Source organism: Cibotium barometz, chromosome 5, assembly GCF_041138505.1.
Source record: "Cibotium barometz isolate CiBa-2024 chromosome 5, ASM4113850v1, whole genome shotgun sequence".
NCBI classification, from domain to species: domain Eukaryota; kingdom Viridiplantae; phylum Streptophyta; class Polypodiopsida; order Cyatheales; family Cibotiaceae; genus Cibotium; species Cibotium barometz.
In genome coordinates this window covers 59,056,523-59,061,545 of record NC_141050.1, presented here as the reverse complement: position 1 = coordinate 59,061,545, position 5,023 = coordinate 59,056,523, and the positions used below count along the sequence as shown (strand labels likewise).

The 5,023-nt window shown below is 43.6% G+C and overlaps 1 long non-coding RNA gene across 2 annotated transcripts; it reads left to right on the top strand.

Moving 5' to 3' along the window:
- The first annotated feature begins 2,880 nt into the window (after positions 1-2,880).
- On the top strand, positions 2,881-3,963 carry LOC147638702 (uncharacterized). 2 transcript variants are annotated; one of them, XR_015265566.1, is made up of 4 exons: positions 2,881-3,212; positions 3,452-3,502; positions 3,570-3,653; positions 3,750-3,963. It is a non-coding gene; the product is annotated as an uncharacterized LOC147638702 (long non-coding RNA). The 2 variants fall into 2 exon arrangements; XR_015265567.1 differs by having other exon boundaries at positions 2,881-3,251; positions 3,402-3,502.
- Positions 3,964-5,023: the final 1,060 nt, after the last annotated feature.

The window sequence follows — 5,023 nt, the reverse complement described above, 5'->3', positions numbered from 1 at the left end:
CCGAGCTCTTCGCCGGGACAATTTGGCCAAGTCCATTGCCAATTTTCTGTATGAAATAATCATCCCATTTTGGCTGCTTGATTGAGCTGATCATTGACCAAGGCAAGCACTTTGTCAATGATGTCATCCGCCAGCTGGTGGTCATGTAACATCTCATCATTCATAAGATATCCATAGTGTATCCATAGGCAAACGTTTAGGTAGAGTCTACCAACAAAATACTCCAACGGATCCTGACCAAACTGGTCAATGAAAATCACACCGATTGGGATGAGAAGCTATACTCAGCATTATGAGAATTCCACACAGCCTACAAGGTCTGACTCCGTTCAAATTGGTATATGGCACAGAAGCAGTGGTTCCAATGGAGTTCCTAGTGCCGAGCCTTTGGATTGCCATAGGCGAGAAGTTAAACCTGAAGAGTCCCTGTAACATCGTCTAGATCAGCTCCTTGAGCCGGATGAAGATCATTTCAAGAGCTTCTTTGTCATTAGAGTGATACAAAAGAGGAGGAAGAAATGGGTTGACTGTCACTCCAAGTTTTGATTATTCAAGAGCAACAAGATCGGATCTTATTATTCCAATCACACGGATGGGTCTACATCCAAGGAAGCTAAAGCTTAGGTGGACTGGACCTTTCTGGATCATGGAAAAGTTCTACGATGGAACTTTCCTCCTCGGCACGCTCATAGGGGAGCGCTTCAAGAAGCCGATCAAGGGCTACTGCCTGCGACCGTACAATAGGCCGATGCCATTCAATCCATTCATTTATGTGACGGCACCACCAACCCACTACCTCGGAATCCATCACATTAATTCAGGTGCCCCTTGTCAGGTGAAAATCTGAAAGGTGTTTTGGGTCTGTGTACATATGGTGTGCGTGGTTTGCGAATAAGCTTTGCCCTGAATGCCCTCGCAGATGTATAGACTGGGTGGTTTTGCAGTGAGTTGGTATATGCACGTGTTTTTTTTCTAGAGCAGATGCTAGAGATCTGGAAGTTTATTGCAGCAGTATGGTGTGCGGGTGGTTGCTAAATACAGGGCATCGACTCATTCGGAAGGGAGGCCGCTTTGGAGCATGGGGTAATGATCGTATTTTGGTGAGAAGTCATGGTGCTGATGATTATGAGCTGTAAGCAGCTCTTGTACTGGAAGCGTGGCGCCATATATCAGAATGAAGCAAGGTAATGAGAGCATTGTGTGGCCATCATCTTGGAGCTTTAAAAAATAAATAATATGTAATATCAAAGTGGCCAATAATATTGGAGCCACATGGAAGCCTTGTTAGCTACCAACGTAGCCGCCAACACGTGAAGAGAGCTATCCAGAAAGTTGGCGAGCTGGCGCACAGGGCACGGAAAAAGACGGCCGTCGGGTAGAGAAATGAGATTGCTTGCTGCTGGGTGTGAGGTGCGAAGACAGCCAACGTGGTGAGTAGCCGCCTTGCAGAGGCGCTGCAGCAGACAGAGGCGAGGGGAGTGGAAGACCGCCTAGCAGAGGTGCAGCTCTGCAGACGCGAAGATTCGAAGGTGGCTATCTTGTATGAAGTGTTGATTCGCCTGGTAAGTTCTGGAGTGCAAGCACAGAGGTGAGGCATAGACCTTGTAAGGTGGTGGCCGCCTTTGGACAAGAGAGAGTCTGGGAGCAAACAGGCCCCTGGTGTAAGGCGACAGCTCTGGGGATTCGCCAGTCCACACAAGGTCAGAGAGCGTGAAGAAAGCTGGCCGTTTTTTGTGTGTGGCTAGGTACAACTGCAGGCAGCCGCCGCAAGAGAAGGTGGTAAGCGAAGAGAGCCAAAGAGGTGGCCGCCTTGTAAGAGCTGTGGAGAGGCTTCTTCAAAGGCTGGCGCAGAGCAGCAGTAGTTGGAGGTGACTGGGGAGGCACCAAGAGATGAACTGAGTGTGGAGAGCAAGCAGTCGAGCTGGAAGGTAGCTGGTAGCGCAGGTGAGACTAAGGGATGCAGGTAAAGAGACAGGCTGGTGTGGGCCTTGGGTGATGTGACTTGGGCTAGATACAAGAGAAACAGGGAGCTGCAGTGTGAAGAGCGAGAGAAGCTAACAAGCTGCAAGGCTCTCGTGGTTGGCGAAGCTGCTGGTCATGACACACAGAGAGTAAGAGCTGCTGAGTTGAGGGTTAGCTGGTGTGGGCGCCCTCTCAAGAGAGGAGTAGCTAGTTTTGTGTGGGCGATGATTGCAGGCAGAGAGTGGATGCTGACCAGAGAGAGAGCCTTGGGTATTGTGTGTTGGCTGTAGTAGAGGTGCTGATGTGTGGGCTGGAGACAGTGGGACTCGCCTACGACACTTGTGGCAGGTAGCAGTTGGACAGAGAGTAGCCGGACTATAGAGGAAGTGAAGAAGGGTTGCTGGTGGGGCGCCCTCTGGAGAGTGCAGAGACCGAGAGACAGAGGCTTCATTAGGGAAAAAGGGAGCTCATTTTGGGGCCTTTTAGGATTTGGAAAAATAATCTCTCAACCAATGAAGAGAGGGCCAACGTAACATTGAAATTTCACCAAAAACAAGTGAAAATAAGAAAAACAAATAGTACTTTATGTTCGTAGAAGCGTGCCATAGTTAATGTTCAAGATACTATAACGATTTTGAGTCTGACAAGGTCTTTTAAAAAAAAAACTAAAGATACTATCACGATTTTGAGTCTGACATTGATGTCTTTTTCAAAAAAAACTACTTACTGAAACTAGGTTTCCCTCCCAAACTACTCTCCCCTCCCAAACTAGTCTTCCGGCGCCCTTCCTTCTCTCTCTCACCTGCTCTCTTCCAACCTTCATCTTCCACCTAGAGGCATGGCTAGCCCTCCAATTTGAAACATTCAAGGATAAAAGTTTGCGTTCTTTGCCAAAATGATTCTCATGCTTGTATTTCTTTATTTTTATCTATACGGTTTTTAATTATTTTCAATGTTCAATCTTTGAATCAGATCCACTCGCCTGTATACTTTGAGTGCCGACACGATAGTGCAACTGCTGCATATCCTTATACGAAATGAGCACTTTGCTTCGCCAAGATGAGCACTTTCATTTTATAAGCGCTTCCATTTTAAATTGTATTGTTTTGTAAAAGGTACCTGCTTTTGATTTTTCTGATGCTCAGGTTTTAGATTGGATTGTATTCGACAGGTTTGGAAGAAGCCTGCTTTTGATTTTTTTAATGCTCGGAATTTAGATTGGATTGTGTTCTCGACAGGCTTGGAAGGAGGTAGTGGTGAGGACAACCCAAAAAGCCACAAATATCTAGGTGTTTTCTTAACTTTTACCTTAGCCCTGTTGCCATGATTGAAAATAAACTTGTTCTGTTAGATCAAGACCTAAACGGGGTTTGCTCCTGACAATGTATCAATTGACATTACTGTGAATGAGAATGGAAACTTGGTGAGTTTTATATCAGTCAGACAGAAATGTACACTTGCTCAATTGCGGCACGACATTCATATGGAGGCAAACAGAACAATTTCAGCAGGATTTGCATTCGTGCTCAACAACAAGAAGGTAAACTTACTGTGTTTATTTAATTCATTAATCAACTCTAGTGATTTTTTAACAACCATCTTAACAGGTTCTTCAAAGGAGGGAAAGTATAATTCAATGCGGAGATATCCCCGATGGGATTATTGACATCCAGCTAAATTGATCATTGGAGGTACTAAAGAACATATATTTTGTTCAGTTTTTCTACACTGCTATGAAAGTCAAATAATATATTGATTCTCAAACCTTATCAAACCTTTCTCTCTAGGTTGCTGTGGAGACAACAATTGATGATGTGGACGGTCCTGCGAGGGAAAGCTCTTGCATTGAGTCTACAAATGCTTTTTTTTTTGTGACAGTCAGACACATTGGACTGCTCAACATTCTTTGTAAGCTCGAATGAAGAGCGAGTACAGGAAAGAGTCAATGACCTTTTGGTCCTCGGCTGGGATCTGTACAATGACATTGTTAATAAAGTGATCAATTTTATTCCAAATGTCTACATGCTTTCAAAGTGTCTCTCTCTCTTCGTACATTTATAAATATCATGTCAAGTCTATGGAGATAGAGGGTATCAGTTGCAAAACATCTTTCATTTGATTAATAGAATACTAGATTCAAAGAAGTCCATACATATAATCATCCCAAATGATCTTGTAGCTGCTCTTGGTTAGGATCTCCACTTGTTAAGATTTACAATGACATTGTTAATATATTGATCAATTTCAAACCAAATTACTACATGCTTTCTCTCTCTCTCTCTCTCTTTTCATACATTTAAATCTATTTATAAATATCATGACAAGTCCATGGAGATAGAGGGATTCATTTGCAAAGCATCTTCCATTTTAATTTTATACATAGTCATCCCAAATCATATAAGCATCACTAGATTAAAAGAATGTTATACAAATAATCATTCCAAATCATCCCAAATGATCATCAGGTTGTCCTTGGTCAATATCCCCACTAAGATTTTGGAGCCCCGAGGTCTCCACTGCATCTTCACTCAAGGTCTTCAAGGCATGGGATCTGGAAGCTCTCCACTCCAAGTCCACTTGGCTGTTTGTCCTCCTCATCCTGTTCCTGACCAGCAGCTGCCTCTTCAACTTTTGTTTGGTGCTCCTCCACCTTTTCCTTTACAAAATTTGGTGGGATACCTACATCTCCATGTCCTTGTGTCTTCTCCTCCAAATCATCTGCATCTAGATGAATGACACCACCATGGTCTTTAGAACTCTCACCAACCTCAAATGTATCTTGCACAGCTGGTTTGGAGGAGGGATGGTTCAAGAGCTTCAAAATTGTGTCTGCTCTAAAACTATACACATAGTCAAAGCCAAAGCTGTCTTTCCTCATCTGCAATAAAAGACATGAGCATTTACATATACTTCTAACTACTTTGTGCCACTATAAATTATATTTAAGCTCAAAGAGGAATAAGCTTCTTACAATATCTGGCTGATGAAGCTCAAAGTAGCTTGCAAGCACGTACTTAGCATGGATCAATAGTCTCTAGCCACAACTATTTGGATCAACTTG